This window comes from Vicugna pacos, chromosome 14 (assembly GCF_048564905.1).
Source record: "Vicugna pacos chromosome 14, VicPac4, whole genome shotgun sequence".
NCBI classification, from domain to species: Eukaryota; Metazoa; Chordata; class Mammalia; order Artiodactyla; family Camelidae; genus Vicugna; species Vicugna pacos.
In genome coordinates this window covers 46,431,757-46,450,393 of record NC_133000.1, presented here as the reverse complement: position 1 = coordinate 46,450,393, position 18,637 = coordinate 46,431,757, and positions in this window count along the sequence as shown.

The window sequence follows — 18,637 nt, the reverse complement described above, 5'->3', positions numbered from 1 at the left end:
AAGTAAGGTTTCCTCTGGATATACGCCCAGGAGTGGGGTTGCTAGATCATATGGTAAGTCTATTCCTAGTCTTTTGAAGAATCTCAATACTGTTTTCCATAATGGCTGCACCAAACTACATTCCTACCAGCAGTGTAGGAGTGTTCTCTTTTCTCCACACCCTCTCCAGGATTTATTGTTCATGGACTTTTGAATGATGGCCACTCTGACTGGTGTGAGGTGATACCTCATTGTAGTTTTGATTTGCATTTCTCTGATAATTAGTGATATTGAGCATTTTTTCATGTGTCTATTGGCCATCTGTATGTCTTCATTGGAGAATTGCTTCTTTAGGTCTTCTGCCCATTTTTGAATTGGGTTGTTTATTTTTTAATTATTATTAAGTTGTATGAGCTGTTTATATACTCTGGAAATTAAGCCTTTTTCAATCACATAGTTTGCAAATATTTTTTCCCATTCTGTAGGTTGTTACTTTGTATTGCTTATGATTTCCTTTGCTATGCAAAAGCTTATAAGCTTTATTGGATCTCATTTGTTTATTTTTGCTTCTATTTCTGTTACCTTGGTAGACTTCCCTAGGAGAACATTGCAAAAATTTATGTCAGAGAATGTTCTGCCTATGTTTTCTTCTAAGAGGTTTATAGTGTCTTATTTAGATCTTATTAGAACAACCCAACAGTTCAAACTTATCTTTGATATAATCAGTAAAACACTGGATTGTATTAAGAATGGGCTCTTCTTCATGTATGCAAATGTCAAATCATTATGTAGTACACTTGAAACTAACATAATATTGTACATCAACTACATGTCAATTAAAAATTAAAAAGACTTTATTCTTAATTCCGTTAGGTGTACTGTTTGATAGGAAGAAGAAAGAGAAAGAAAAATGTCCTTATAAGTTGAAGATGTATTCTAAAATTTGTTTCTCGTGAAATGATAAGAAATCTCATCTTTGTCTTAAAATACTGAAGAAAATAAAGTGAAACAAAATGTGTGGAGATGGGGAGGGGGACAGATCGAAACAGCCTGGCAAAGTGTTGAAAATGATTGAAGTTGAGTGAGATATTTATATATATCACACACACACACACACACATACATATATACATACATACATACATACATACACACAATCTATGAAGCTATTTTCTCTGAATTTCTGTATGGAAATTTCCATAAAGTCATGTTTGAAGAAAAGATTGTTCCTCGGTTTTACATTATAAGTAGACTACTTCAACAACCACGTAGCTGGTCACCCCATATCATACATATCCCCATTGGATTCATCTCCAAAATTGTCACCATATTCTCCATTTTCATGATCATGTGACTTCTCCACTTTCATAGATTTCAATGGCTCCACATTGCTCATCAGATTGAGCAGAAACTCATATAGGACCTGCCATTTAAGATCCTTTTATTTATTTTTCAAATTAAGGTGAGATTCATAAAACAGAAAATTAACTGCCATATCATGAAAAATATAGTGAAATTTAGTATATTCACAGTGTTATGCAAACAGCATCTCTGTCTGGTTTGAAAGCATTGTCATCACCCCAAAACGAAAACTCAAACCCATTAAGGAATTACTTTAGATTCTTTCTAAACTGGCCTAAACTGGGAAGTTAGATGTGTCTCTGAATATAACCAATGCCTTTCTCATTGCTACATTTGCTCACATTGATTCTTCTCCAATAATGCCTTCCCCAGTTATTGTCTTTAAATATAAAACTCATTTAAGGTCCAAATGAAACTCCACCTCATTCATGAAGTCTCAGCAATGCCATAAATTGTGCAATCTTCTACCTCTCTGAATTTCAGCTTTGACACATCTTACAATAACAAAAGACTGTGCTCTTGATAGAATTATATTGAACATAGAATTTCTATTTCTTAGTCTGTTATTTCAATGATAATAGAGCAAAAAGAAAAGACTTCAGAGGAAATTAAAAATTTTTCCCAACCAATTCTTAGACTATTATATCTAAGGGGAAGAAAAACAAAGGAAAACAGAGCTCACATCTCCTCAATAGGTAAATGTTCCAGAAAGAGGTTGACTCCACATTAAATTACAGTGTGAGGGAGAAAGTTATCAGAATTGCCAATACTGTCAAAGTGTCTCATCATAGAGAGGGTTCCAAAATACTTTTCAAAAACAAAATGAAACAAAATGTGCAGTGAGGCTGAAAATAATAATGAGGAAAATCTATGGGTATAAATGTTCAGCATTTGAAAATTCTGCACAAGGTCATTGCTGGCAAATGCATTTGGGTTGGTTTGATCTGGCACTCTGAGTGTGCAGGAGAGCCAGAACCTTACATACCCACCTGGTCTCACTCCATGGCTCCATCAGAGCCTGGCACAAATGAGGATGAATCACAGAAATCACAGAGATGCTGCAATACTGTAAAGACCTATGCACTTTAGAGGGAGCTAAGTCCAGTCTTCTCTTTCTGAAGATATGGAAATGGGGCTCTGAGGAGGGGATATTGACTTTTCCAGGTTTACTTAGCTAGTGGCTGTAAAGCCCATCTTCAAATTCAGATTTCCTGGTCCTGATTCCAAGACTCTTCCTGCGTCAGGACCTAAGTTATTTATTTGTATATTCATTTTTTTAGTAAGTTTTAATGAACTTGCTTATTTCGTTTTTCTAGGCATAAGTGTTTTTTTAAAAGTTTAGTTTGTGGTTATCTTTCTTTTCCTGGAGGACAAGAGACTCATGAGCATCAAATTTATGTATTTTCTTTCTTAAAAAATAAAAGACACTGTATGGCAATTTGCTATACTTTGCTAAGTACTGTTAGTTCTCTGGACTCTATCGCTAATGGAGTAAAGCAAGGAGAAAAATGAACAATCAGGTCAACAAAAACACTTCTCGCCTTGGGGAATGAGTCCACGTCTGCCTTAGTTTTGGGTTTTCCTGTGTTATATGCTAAAATAGAGGCCCAGCTCAGCAAACTGTGGGCCACAGAGAGTGCCTAAGGTTCTGTCCACTGCCGTGATCTTTGAGTCATGTGTTGTATTAATTTGCTAGGGCTGCTGTAACAAAGCACCACAAAGTAGGTTGCTTATAACAAAATGTTATCATCTCACAGTTCTGAAGACTAGAGGTCTGAGATCAAGGTACTGACAGGGCTGGTTCCTTCTGAGAGTTGTTAGATCTCTCTGTGCCATGCCTCTTTCCCAGCTTCTAATGGTTTTGTGACAGTCTTAGGTATTCTTGGCTTGTAGACACTTCACCACTTAATTAGTATTTCTTTCCCAGAGTTCTGGAGGCTAGGAAGTCCAAGATCAAGTGCTGGCTGATTTGGTTTCTGGTGAGAGCTCTCCTCCTGGCTGGTGGACAGCCACCTTCACTGTGTCCTTATATGGTGGAGAGAGAGAGAAAGAGAGAGAGAGAGAGGACTCTGGTATTGCTTCTTATAAGGGCACTAATCCCATCAGATCAGTGCTCCACCCTTATGACTTCATTTACCCTTCATTACCTACTTATAGGCCGTGTCTCCAAATAAAGTCACATTAGGGGTTAGGACTCCAGCATATGATTTTGGGGAGGACAAATTTAGTCCACAGCAACCCCAATCTCTGTCTTCAGGATCACATGGTATTTAGCCTGTGTGCATGTCTGTTTCTGTGTCCAAATCTTCCTTTTTTCACAAGAGCCCCAGTCCTATTGGAGTAGGGGTCCACATTAATCCTAACAAATCATATCTGCTATAACTCTATTTCCCAATAATGTCACATTCTGAGGTACTGGGAACTTCAACATTTGAATTTGGGAAGGGATACAGTTCAACCCACAACATGTGTGTTGACCCTTTCCTTGGACCAGGACATCCAACAGTTTAGGTGGTGTCTTGGTTTTCATTTCTCTGTAAACAAATCCCAAGACAAGGCTCTGATTATAAGTAATTTGGGACGTGCACAAACATGAGCAGAGGAGTGGGGAAGTGACATTGAGAAGGATGCAAAATTAAGGTAGCTGCCTCACTGATGACTGGTGAAATCCTGTTAATCCCATTAGGAAAATAAAGGAAGCAGAATTATTCCTTCAGTGAGATATAGAAGCAGGGGTATTCAAACACGAAATTCCCTGTCTGTCATTAGTTGGTAGCTGCTGTGTCCCTTCTCCTCCTCCTAGTCTTCCTCTTCCTCCTCCTCCTTCTTCTTTTCTCTCTCTCTCTCTTCTCTCTCTTTCTCCCTCATTTTTTTCTCTAGCCTTCACCAGGTATCCCTGAGGAGGATGCATTTACAGGAACAAATACACACACCACATTTGTGCCCCACTTCTAGTCCTGCTCCCTTTGAATACTAATCTGGATTTCTGCTAGTCTTCTTTAATATCCAGGGATAACACTTAGAAACATTCACACTAAACCAGATTCTCTCCCATGCCTCATCCATAGTCCAGGTCCACTCTAGAAACTGAGCTACATTCCCAGCTTAGAATCTTACTCTGGAAACTATGCACATCTATCTACATTCTTTAGCTGCCACTAAAACAGAAAAACAAATGAGCATAACATATGTGAAAAAATTTGTAATCTGCTTGCTTATCATATTTGGTGACCTTAATTTGTATTTATGTCTTATCAGTGAGCCCTTGCTAACATATTCCATTTTTTTTAAAATTGTTTTGGCCATAGATGGTGGTTTTTCAGACTATCTCTGAATGTCCCTCAGTTCCTAGAACATTTGGCCCATGTGTATCACTATGGTAAAAATAAAACAAAATAATCAAGCCCAAACCTTCTATCAAGCTTTAAAAAGACATACCCAAAAGCACAAAGACTGAGAATTAGCAGCTACTTGCAAATGTCACTCCCCAAATTATTTTCACCTGTCATAGAAATGATGAGAGGAAAAAATCCGCAGGTGCCTGAACCTGGAAGTGGCAGGTAGGAGGGAGTGGTAAACTGTGTCAACTGCTGCAAGTTTGGGTAAAATGAAGACAGAGAATTAGCTATCGGGCTTGACAAAATGCAAGACATTAGTGACTTGGTAAAAGGTGTTTCAGTGAAAAGGTGGGAAGGAAAACTTAAATTGGGCAGAAAAGGGGAAACAGTGATATTGACAACTCTTCTGATGAGATTCACTGTTGGGAAGCAGGAAAAATGAACAGTATATGGATAAGGGTATGAGATCAAGGGAAAATATATATATATATAATTTTAGGATGGATAATATCAAGGCATTTTTTTGGCAAATGGAAATGATGGAGTAGAAACTGATGATAATACAGAATGGAAAAAGGGATGGATAATTGAGTGAGCAAACTGGGTAAGAAAGAGTAGTTGAGAAGTGTCCTCTGACAGGAAGAGGGACCTTGAGAGAAGAGAAGGCTGGCGGTGTACAGATACCAGTGGATTTATGGATTTGGTGGAAGATGAGACATTTTTATGAATAAAAGGCAAGATGAGGTCACCCACTGATGGGAAAGAGAAGGGACAGGGATTAGAATTTTGAGATGAGAGGTTGGATTAGTTTACTAGGACTGATGAACATGCTGGATTGTTCAGTTTTGCCTGCCACTGACTCACTCAGTGGCTGTCAATATCAGGTGATCACAAGGCTTATGGATTTATAGATTTCGAACCACAGACTTTGGGCCTTTCTTCCTATGTTGTCCCTTCTTCCTTGAACACCTTCACCCCACCCAATGAGGCCCTCTGGGGTGGCTCAAGGGCTAGTCCACAAAGTCTCCACTATGCCTCCCCCTCTAGAGGTAGACAGAGCTTAATCCCCTCCCCTTGGGATGGGTTGGACTTAGTGACTTACTTCTGTTGCACATGTAAAGGAAATGATGGGATATCACTCCCAAGATATGATTATAAAAAGGCTTCCGGTGGGGCATTGACTCACTGCCTCATAGCAGATGGGTGAGGTTGAAGTTCAGCTTTCCCTTCATCCAGCTGACAACTTTCCAGTGAAAGGAGAAAGCAGAGTACCAACCCACACAGAGGGTGTAAGATCAGCTCCCCTCTGGCCCCATGGCCACCAGGGGGCAGAGCCCAAGCCCCATCTCCCACCACCTCATTCAACCTTACTGATGCCAGGTGGATGTGGAGGTTCAGGAGTTTTTCTTTTGTGTTTGGGCTGCAGTGGGATGAGTATTCCCTAAATGTTTTTCTATCAACAGACCACTATTTCCCCAGTCTTTTGTCAAGAGGAAATAGGACTTTCTTGGAGCTATTTACATCTATGCCTGTTGGTAGTTATGAGTTGGTGGTTTCCAAGGCGCACTATCTGAGGTGTACAGGAGCAATAAAGAAACCAGGGAGCTCACCACCATGTTGTTTTTCAAATCTTGAGCTCCTAGACGATCAGCCTTCTTTTACCTTTCAGAGACTTCCTCTGCTTGTTGTAGTACATCTAGGGTACTTTTCCTTTTAGTTGTAAAGGGGAGGAGCTGGGAGGAATGGGGCTACTGCATTTTGAAGGTACTGGAAGAATCTAGTTTTTAATTTTGATCATTGTCCTAAGTTTTGAAGGAGGAAGCACAAGTCCTCAGGTTTAAGACTGCAAAGGTTGGGCTGACAGTGTTGCCAAGTGCAAATGCCAATGAAGATTTAATTTGATAACTTCTATTATGCTGGTGTTCCATTTACAGTGGTCCATAGGTTTTGAGCGATTGGTCCCAACTCTATTTTGCCTGTAAACTCTGTTAATTTTTAAGCACTCTTTCGCAGCATATAAAGGTTTTTTTGGAGCATTTGTATGATGTTAGAACAGACATACCTGTTTTCCATAATCTAAATTTGTAAAGTATATATCTTCAGCAGGTAAATTCACCCTCTCCTCTCTATTAGCATTACTTACTTTAATTTTCTGTTTGTTATATATTAGTTTGATTTCCTCAAACAAGATCTCTTCCAGGTAAGAATGCCAGTCATAAGCTACTCAAGGTCAAGGACCATATTGTAAATTTTTTCTGTTGCTGTTCGTGGTCCATGTACTATTCAGGACGTCACCTGGGAATACATCCTCACAAAGGACAACGTGTTGTCCTATTCTTGTCCATGAAGTACGATCGAATATTTTATATGGCAAATAACCACATTTTATCTATTTTAAATCCCTTCATGACAATAACCAGTTCAATGGACTTTGCAGATAAAATACTCCCAAATGCAATGTTTTTCTCCTTCCAAAACTGGCTAAATATTTTTTTTCATATCACAGTACAGTCCTGCTTGAATGAAAAAAAGCAGAAACACATGCATGTATAATAATCATGTATTTCATTTCTTTCTTCCTGGTTGGATGAAGTATTTAGTTCAGTCTAGGGAAGACAGTCTTGAGAGCCCCCTAATTATTACATATTCTTTTATTTTTAAGTACCTAAGCCATTGCCCAGTTTTCTTAAAGTAAAACTACCTCTGTTCAAAAGGTAATATGTTTGCTCTCCGGTAGGCGCATCAATAAAATGCCTTGTATTAATACAGTCCTTTATATTTACAAAATATTTTCTCATATCCTTTCATCTTGACCTCTTCAACAGAAATGAGGGTTAAATATGTAGCAGATTTTTGAATTTGCATTTTTCAAATAAGGAAATGGAGTCTCAGTGAGGTTAAATGACTTATCCAAATTCCACATGTAAATTATAGTACCAGGAATGAAACAAGGACTTCTCAGGCCATGTTGCAACTGATTGATATCCTTATATACTCAGTCATCAGAAGGAAAGACTCTTTTACTCATGAGCAAATTCAGGTCTGACAGTTTCTGTTATATACACTCAAACCTTCTTAGGGATAGGGCTCCTGCTTTTGTTTTGTGCAAAAAAGCAAAATACTGCCTCCAACTCTAAAAATCTTTCTCTCATCATCCTCACTTGTGTTCCACATGACTGAGTGTGTTATTTAAGGAATCATCAGAGTATTATTCTATAATGGAGGAAAATCAGATAAAACCCAGAGTTCCTGGCTACAGCCTGTGTGATTATGAGCACAATACTGTACTTATAGTAGGATGCCAGAGTGAATAGATGGGGCTGCCTTTGGAAGAATGAGCATTCGTTCTGACCTAATAACTGTCTAACGCTGGGTACAATTATCTTTCTCCGAGTGGCACATTATTATTTGACACATTAATTGTTGTGTCATTTCTTTCTGAAAGGCATGTTGGGAGTCTAACACAAACCAGAGGCTTCATGAATTATCCATGTCATAGGCTGCAGCACTGATGTACCTTTTCCAAAATAAAATCAACCCCATCTCATCGCCTGTTTTCAATTACCACAGGCCGATCTGTGCCACCCTGTGACCCCCAAGAGCTTTCTTCCTGCGTCTTAGCGTTTCTGATGAATGTCAGCAATGGTTCACTTATTCACTACAGCTATGAAAGCATTCCTTGTAGGTAAACCACAGACATATCTTTTGTGATAGGAACATTGTTTATGATGGAGTTTTTGCCTTGGGATGATTGCACAAGAGTGATAGGTCTCCTTTTACTGTGTCCCTTGGACCTTGTTTCCTTCTCACTCTTTTCCAGGAAGGGCTCTCTGTATAGAGAACTGTTTCCAGGGCCAAAAAAAAAAAAAAGACCCCAGAAAGCCCCAAACATTCAAGTCTGGATGACCTTCCATTGCTGCAGCTGCCACTCGGCAGACTTCGAAGCTGATGGGCTGGCGGCCCTGGGTTTGCCTCTGGGCCTGTCATCTGCTGTGTTGTTAGACCGCTGATGGCTGTCGCTGCTTGCCCCTGGAGCCTGCACGTCCCTCTTCCAACTTGGGCTGCCTCTAGATGGTAAAAATTAAGCAGCCTCACAGCCCTTCATCCTCCTCCAGACCCCAGTAGTTGAATCAGTCTCGAAGCAAAAAGCCCACAACCTTCCTATTGTCCTACCAAACCCATGGGGTGGGCATATTCCACAGCAAATTATCATTTAAAAAAATCAGAATTAGAATGCTCTTGCTGTTCTACACTCTGCTGCTAGTTAATGCCAGGCCACCCTGAAGACTCATCTCCCCTTTTGGTTTTAATTGGATTCTTTTCTGTTGCTTTCATATCAGTTTGCACCTGACTGACATATACTGCTGCTGATTACCGAGTGAGTTGTTCGGTGAGCCAGAGGTATGATAAATTAAACATGCTATGTATCACGGAATCCATCTTGGGCTGCTTCATGGTACATTATAATTTGGGAAGGCACTATTAAAATAAAATATTAAAGAATAAGCAGAAACAGCCCACTGTTAGCATGTCCAATGGCAAGAGAAAATTACAGGTTTCATTGTATATGCGGCACCATCTGCCTCTTCACTGAGGCTGAGCCTTCGGCTCTCCCAGGGGAAATAGCTGTGGATAAGTTATTCAATTAGAACAGCATTATTGGCCAGCTACCTTGGAGAATTGGGTTGATGATGTTGTGATTATCCCGCTCTACATTCCTTCATGTCTCTGGCAGGCTGCAGTGCATGGCAACTTCCTTAAGTGTTTACTGAGCCCTACAGTAGAGGTGAACAATTGGAATGAAGAATATCAAGGATTCCTGAAAGAAAATCGATTTTGAATGAACTTTTCTTGCTTAGCTACAGCTTCAATATTCTGAGTCATACTGTATCTTTGTGAACTTTCATTGAATTAAGTGATAGAAATGGCAGCAGGGAGGAAAGTGAATTTCATGATATGCATTTAACCTGTGGCACTGCACAAAATAATTCTTCACGTAAGATTACAAGGTAGAGAAAATACTCGGGCTTCCTCAGATAGGATATTAATCTTAGGGATGGGACAATCTCATAGGAGCATAGTACCTTTTTAATAAAGACTTTAGCTGTCCTTCAAAAACATTTGTTTTATAAAAAGTAATCATTATTTACGAGTCACTCTCTACCAGAAGATCAGAGCCCTTCCTTTACAGATCAAGTCATTCAACCAACTTCCTAAATAGAAGGTTGTTGGGGGAATTTATTGTTATTTTTAGATCCTATGGTTTGCATCTGAAGATATAGCCGTATTCTTTTTGCTTCATCCAAATTGAATATATATGTATATTATACATATACATATTGTATATGTATATAATTTTTCCAGAGTTATCTTTTTTAGTTGAAGTAAGTCAGTTTCTAATGTTATGTCAATTTGTGTATAGCATAATGTTTCAGTCATACATATACCTACATATATTCCTTTTCATATTCTTTTTCATTTTCATTATAGGTTACTGTATCAAATATAGTTCCCTGTGCTATACAGTATGAACTTATTGATCATTTATTTTATATATAGTGGTTAGTATATGCATATCTCAAACTCCCAGTTTATCCCTTCCGACCTCCTTTCCTCCCGGTAATGATAAGTTCATTCTGCATGTCTGTGAACCTGTTTCTGTTTTGTAAATAAGTTCATTTGTGTCCTTTTTTAAGATTCCACATATAAGTGATATCATATAGTATTTTCCTTTCTCTTTCCGACTTTCTTCACTTAGAATGACAATCTCCATGTCCATCTATGTTGCTGCAGATGGCATTATTTTATTCTTTTTTATGGCTGAGTAGTATAATTTTTATACTTTTAAATTATAAGTGCCTGTTGAAGAAAGTTGGAAATACAGAAAAATATTTAAAAATTAAATCTAAAATCATTTATTTTCACCCTTCTCATAAATATGTATATATACATGCACTCTGGAATGTCAAGTATTTCCAGAGTGCCTCTTTGCACCCTGGGGTCAGTTGGGACCAGCTTGTATGATTGCTAATTGAGCAGGAACTCAAATATGTCCCCATCACTGGTTCAGATGCTGATGGCTCTGGAAGGTGGCTGTCTGCAGTTCTGCCTTCATGAATTGCAAGAATCTATAAGCTCATATTCTTTGCCCCCTTCCTCTTTTTCTTGACATGCTGGTGTTTCAAGTCACTCATTTTTAAGACCTTATAATATTAGGAGATTAACCCTTTATTGCCAGTGCATGGTTATAGTAAAAAGCAGAGGAACCTTTATTCAGTTGTTTTATTGTTTTATAGTACACTTTCTATAACAGTACACCCTTTTGTACCTGTACTCAGGGCTGATGATAACTCCACCATTCTCTTTGGTAAGCCATTGCCTAGCAGATTCTTGCAATGTAATAGATTTCCCAACATAAGCCATCCTTATATCCCTGGAACTAGCTCTCTGGAAAACTCTTTTGTATATGCAGTGTGTAAAATTTGATCTGTACATCTTTTATTTAGAATTATTGCTTCTATATTTATATTAGGAATCAGTATATAATTTGGGGGAGTGGGCAGACATTGTATTTTGGCATCAAGATTGTATTAATTATATAAAATAAATTAGTACGTGTTCTTTATTTTTGTATTTTTAAAATTATTTATTTATTTATTCTAAATTCCATAAACTTAGAAAATATGCATGGAATGGGAGTCATCCTTGACAGTTTGAAAGAACTTACCCATTAAACTGAGTATTTTTTAAATAACCTTTTAATTGCATTTCATTTTTATACAATTTTTACTTCTTAAGAAAAAATAAACATTTAACTGATATTTTTAAATATTGACAAAGCTTTTTTTTACCTTTTATTGTCTTTTAGTTACCCCTTATTAGTCAGTATTTTATGTGTCTTTGTGAATTCTAGTGCTCCAGGATTATGTTTTTCACGTTTTTTCTGCATTTTTTCCCAAGCTATGAGAATTTAATTTATCATTTTCTCTGCTTTTCTATATTCTGACTCATTAGCATATGTTGTTATCTTTATTGATTCATATTTTGTTTTTTTCTTTAACTTTTTTTCTCTAATTTCTTTGCTTAATTAATGTATTTTTTCCTCCATATGTTGTTTCAATTTCGAGGCTTTAGGGAATAAATGAACTGTTAATGGGTAGTAGTATCATTTTCTTTATATTCTACATCATCTGATACTGTTTTAGATTTTCTTTGATACGATAATTATTTAAGAACTCAAATTTCTGTAGTTTTTCCCTTTTTTATTTCTTAAATTTTGTTCTTACTAATTCTGTTATGATCACTGAGTGTAATCTCAAATTTTGGTTTTGGGTAAAGGAACTTTGTGCCTAATTAATTATCTTTTTCTCTTTTTTAATGTTCCATGTGTGGTCATAAAGAAAGTTTGTTTAAATACATGTTGTATTAAAAATTATATTATTTGTCTACAGATCTCTAACTAAAACAAAAACTTAATTTGCAAATGAAAATTATCATTTGACACCTGGCATGATTCAGACAAAATGTGCCTTTTTTCAAGGACTTTCAATAGTAATTAAATTGATGCCACATCCCTTTTTATATTTGTACCCAAAACAGAGAGACCTTCATTCAAATCTCTACTCCTGCTGCTTACACTTCAGCTTGTGACCCTGGAAAAGTCACTTAAATTCTGACCTGTAGTTTCCTGATCAGCAAAATGAAGACAGTGAAAAGACTTACTTAAGAGATCCTGTGAGGATTAAATCAGTAAATGAATGTCACGTACAATATGTGCCAGTCATGAACACTAAGAAATGTTGGCTCTTCCTATTTTGATGACTTCTGGGAAAGATTTCTTTTGATTATTTGTGAGACCCTGGTGATTCGTGGCTCTATCTGTTTTGAGGACACCTTTTCGTTCTGCTATCTTGGTTCTCAGTCTGTCCTGAACATTAGCAGTTGGGGAATTTTATACCATCCCAGCTTTTGATAGAAAGAATAACTGCTGTTCTTATAGCAGTTATAAGCTGAAATTATATCTCCCAGTCCTCTGAAACATGAATTCTTTGACACTTCCTGAGCAAAGAATGAGAAGAGCTGGCAGAGAATTTTACTGTTTGGCCATTTCATAAATTCTGTCCTGGGCACAACAGGTCTCCACCTTATTTACACCTAATCTATGTAACTTGTAGATAACTACAGAGGTTATTTGTTTGCTCTAGCAATTTTTCACACTGAAAATGGACACAAAACATTAGATTATTGCCAAACTTCTGATTAACTTACACTCTGAGCAGTTTTATAGAAACACGGTAAATAAATGACCACATATGGACTAAACCATTATGGAATATTTTAATTGATTATTTGTAAAATGTGTATTTTAGCACAAACTTTGTCACATATTATTTAGCAGCACTTCTGGATTTGTTGATTTCAATTTACAGAAAAAACATGGGAAGTCTTCTCTATGAGCTTCTGAGAAAGTACAATCATCATACTGTTTATTTTTACTTAGCTCAATGTAGAAAATCAACATTACATTACTATCTTCTCATCAAAAGTGCTTACAGTGCAATTGTTTTGCAAAGCCCTAAATCTTTTTCTATATTCAGAAAGCGTTCATCTAACCATTAACATAGAATCTATAGAATGTTCATTGCTGATCATTGTTTGGAGAGATTCTTCTGTTAGTAATGCCACTATATAAACATGGTAATGAGCAGAAAAGGTCAATACATGACAGTAGGTTTTTTTGGCAAAGAGCATTGCCTAAGTCTGAAAAGCAAATAATATGACAGCTCTTAAAGTTTTTGTGAGATTACAAAATATGAATGAAGTTTGTGAATTAGTGACTAAACAGACCATTAGAGATGTCATCTTTAGCTCAGTTATCTCATAAAATACTTCTTTCAACATAGTATGCATTTTGAAGTTTAACACAGTAATAATTATCACTTTCATTAATTACATACTTCACAGAATGATATGAGACCTACTAGACTGTAATATACTCATCATGGTAATACTGTGAGTTATAGTATTATCTTTATTGTAAAACTGAAAAAACTAAGTTTACAGAGCTTGTCAATGTAGGAACTGATTTTTGAGTCGTCTGTGTGTGTGTATACATATATATGTACACATAATGATATGTATGTTCATACTTATATTTTAATAAAAGCAAAAAAATGAAAGAATAAACCATAAAATTTAGAAAAAAAGTTGAAATCTGCAGAACAGAGTGTTGGAACAGAGTGAAGAGGATAGAAATAAAAAGTAGGTTTCTGAGCATATGCTTTGTTTATGATCTCTACTGAAACACCCACATCTATGTTCAGTCTAAATCCATTTATGCCGTTGCTTTAATGCTTTGACAGCAGAGACTACATCCATTTGAACTACAACATCCTGGTTGATCAATTATCTTTATGTGATAACGTTAATAGTATGGCCATCTAAGGGTACACTTGTATAAGGATCATCTATAATGATTTTAGGATGAACACTCAAAGCTCATTAATGGAATTTGATTATGGTTTGATATCTTTGGGAGATGGTGCATCAGCACTAACAAAAGAAACAGAAGATTTAAGAATTTTCCAGAAGGACTGAGGAAGTTATATATAAGAAGGGAACTATAGTATGGGACTGTTTGGGTGAGAACTCAGTGCTGTTGCCCAAACTTCAAACAGAATAATTTCACTTCATTGTATATATTGGCATTCAATATAAAATTTTCTTTATGGAACAGGATCTGCAGCCTATAAAATAGTTTCAAAACTACTGACTTAGAGAGAAATAAAATGCTTTAATTAGAATTATCTCTCATACATTAAATCTACATAAAATTATACATTTTTTATTATTCCACAATGTAGGTTGCAAAAAACCCCAGAGACATGATGGTTCAAATAAAAAAGGAAAAAAAATCAAGAATTTCAGGGTCAAGAATAAAAGAATATATGCTTATAACAAATGTCAACATAGCTGCTGCTGCATGTAAAATTGGCTCTAGTCTTCCTAGAGGTCAAAATAAACCAGGTAAGTTACATAGGTCTTGTTTTCAAAAATAAAGAAGGAAATAACAGGGGATGAAAAGTGCTTCCTGCTACTATATTGAGAAATAAATTCATTGGAAAATAAGCAGTGACTTTATCAGTTAAGAGTCCCTCCAGCTGCAAGTAATGGAAAACCCAGCTCGCACTAGCTGAAACAATAAGGCTAAACTTGAAAAAAAGAGGAGGACCATTTCCAGAATCCCCTAAGAAAGTCTATCATGTCTCATTGGCTGGAATTTCCTTATATTGGTAAGTTTATGGAAAAGGAGGAAGAATCAACTACCCCAATATTTGTGTATTGGAGGACTGAATACTGTAACATAACTGACTTCTGTTAGAAAAGAAGGAGGAGGAAAGAATACTGTTATAGGCAACACAACATGACTATTTCAATGGTTTAATGGAAAATGTCCTTGTATTTTACCTTTGCCACAATCACGAAGATGGGTTTTATACGACCATTTCTCTTTCATCTTTTTTAGAAGGCAGGGGCTCACAGAAAAGCACATCTCAGCCAAGGCTAATGAGATTCAAATAAGTAGCCTGTTTATTCAACTTTACCCAAGTGAGATTGAACTGAGAATTCCTTAATGAATGAATTGAAAATGCTCCCCTTTGACTGGAGTTTTCTAACCCAAATTAAACTTATTTTAATTTAAAAATTACTTTAGGTTACTTCTATTACAAGGAACTGGGGTGCCTGTATTCTGAACAGGTAGATCCATTTGCAAAAGCGTGAAAACTAGTCAAAAAGAGGGAAATGCTATCGATCATCAAGTTTTCTCACCAGGGTGAAGACTATTTCACTGCTTCACTGTAGGAGTTTCTATAGGGAAAACTGTTTTTACCTAAGAATGCTTCGTCGAATAGGCTATAGGCAAAGTGCTTGACAGAGACCACAAACCTCCACACCAGGGAACAGGACAGTGTGTCTTTTCCTGAATCATTTTCAGAGGATGTGGTACCATAGCAGTGCCAAAGGCACAGGATAGCCTTGGTAACATCCTTGTGGGGAATTGAAGCAAAGCATCCTAACCAGTGAAGGCCAGCATGGCTTATTGGCCCATTATATCTCCCATCTCGGTAACCAAGTAAATTTTCTAAATATATAGAGTTATTTTAAATTGATCTATTCAACATTAGGGAATTTCTGTCACAGGCTATGCTTTTGGTTTTCTTATTATGTTGAGCCCATCTCATCTGACAGCAGTTAGATACCAGAAATCATTTGTTTCTTAAAGCCATGCTTCTTTCATGTTGTTAAAGCTGTCATTATTTACTAGAGAGACGCATACATAAAGTTTATCTAAAAAAGCAATCAGATTATTAAGGTGTAATTTCAAAAAGAAGCAGGAGCAACTGAATCAACACTTGAAATGATTTCGGAATGACTGGGAATCAGTGTTAACCTCCTGCATCTTGGCCCATAGCCATTTTCCTGTCCACAGAATCGATGACAAGTGAAAAGTTAATGAAAGCTACCAGGAGACTTGCATTGTTGAATTGTTCAGGATTGTATTCAGTTGCATATTATAGGAATCTGACAAACAATGGCTCAGACAAATAAGGATTTTTTTTAATCTCACATAACGAAGAATAAAGTTGAAAGCCAAATAGGATCATGTACAAAGAACCAGGCTACTTCTAGCTCTGGTCCCAGAAGATAGAACGGCCATTATACTTCTAGGTGTCACATCTGTGTTCAAAGAAAGAAGGACAAAGATGGAATGGCAAAAATTTACACCAATTTAGTAAGTCTGTGTATGTGGGCATGTAATGCACACTCATACTTACTACCTAAGTTACCAGAAAGCCCTATTTTTCCATGAACACCTCCACTTATATCACATTAGCTAGATCTGGAGAACATAACTAGCCTTAGCTTCAAGGGAGCCTAAGAAGAAGAGTATTTTAAACTCAGTACATCTCTTTCATCCAAAAATTAGGGTTCTGTTAATAAGTAAGGGAAAAGGGGTATTAGGTGGATAATTAGTATCTGCCTCAATTATTCTTAGGTAAGTTCTTTATAATATTAAAAAGAACATAACTGCAAATTTTAGAAAAATTGAATTAAATACCTACTTGTTCTTCATATCATATGTTGGACTAAAAAGATACTTACTCACTCAAAAGTCATTATTATATGCAAATTCTGGCTAGGTGCTGTATTAGATGTTAAAGAGACAAATGAGACACAAATCTGCCCTTAGGGGGCTTAATATTGGTAGATAAGAGAGACTATTAAAAAAAAGTACAAGGAGTAAAGGAAACCAGAATATGTTGCCCCAAAATACACCTTTTGACGTAAAAATTACTTTGAGCTGAAGGTAATTAAAAAGCAGCCAACACAGAAAAAGCTCCCCCTTTTCTGCCTAAAGACAGGATATCAATTCTCTTTTTACTGGAGACAGACTCTTATCAACCTAGAGACTATCTTCAAATAAACCTTTCTCCATTAGATTGCTTCTCACAGTTTGCTGCCCTTGGAACCCTCAAACTTCTTTCCTTTGACCTGTCATTTCTCCATCAATTTATCGTCCTTTGTTGAAGATGCTAGATAAGCTGGAATTTTAAGCCATCATTTTCAGTTACTTTGGGTTTAGATTTCTCCTGCATGATGTAGGCTACATGCAGTAACAAACTTTTTTTTTCTCTTGTTAATCTGTCTTTTTGTTAAAGAGTCCCAGCTGCAAACCGAAGATGGGTAGAGGTGGTTTTGCCTCCCCTACAGGGGCTTTGTACAGTGGCCAGTAACAATAGGAAAAGTGATGAATTTTATCTGGGGAGACTGGAAATGGGAGTGCCGGGAATGACTTGAGGCCAGAGTTAGTCCTGAGCAGTATCTTAGAAAGAAGTAGGCATCTGCTAAATAGATTGCCTGGGGCGATATGGAAGAAATAGGATATTTCCAGAAGTTTAAGCAAAATCTCATAGGACTCAAAGAGCTTAATGTATTCGCGGTACTATAGGACTCAACCAGTTTTCTTTTGTTGAACAAAAGTATGAGGGAATATGAAAATTAAACTCAAATGTAAAGTAAAATACCTTGTGCAATATAGTCAATTATCAAAGAAATAATTATCAAAACAAAATGATATGAATTCCCAAACTTGTTGCTTAGAGAGGAAGCTCCAAAAAATCTTAGACTGAATTCTCCTGAGAGTTTAAATAAAAATGGCAATTTTGTTTTCTTGTACCACAGCAACACAGAAGTGCTGAATTAGCATGTAATAGGGGTTTCTCACTGCTTGCCCTGGGATCTGCAATTTCATAGTTCACCTCTCCCAGCTATACTGCAAAATCTGTCACTTCCTCTGGCTCTAAGGACTGGAATATCTCTATGGAATATCTGACAGCATCTTTATTACTCAACATTTCTATTTTCTTGGTCCCACATTTTTACAATGGCTAGACCCTGATTGACAGTTCCCAGTGAAATTGAAACTTCCAGGCAATATGGATACCATTACTGATAAGTGAATCCTTGGAATATCTGGCTAATTGTTTCTCTTCTTGTCTTTTCTTTTCTTTTCTTTTCTTTTCTCTCTGTACAACCACATACTTTTATTTTGGCTGCCATTATAACTTGCAAACACTGTTGTCCTGCTTTCATAATCTCTGACACTAGAAAATATAATCTACTGATCAATCTAGTTTGCGATTAAAAATAAAAATCGGTTAGGGCCCTGGTAGGAAACGGAACTCATCACTGAAGATTCACATGAAGAGACTCTAATCAAGGGACTGTATGTAGAAGGAGTGAGAAAGACTCAAAGAACAATAAGGGATGATGAGGCTTCCAGAGACCAACAATAGTCATAGCTGTTTTCAGCTGGGGCTGAAAGAAGTACAGAAAGAAAAGGCATTTTCAGTGATAAAGCCAAGTTGGAGGAGCCTCCAGGGCAGTAGCTGTGA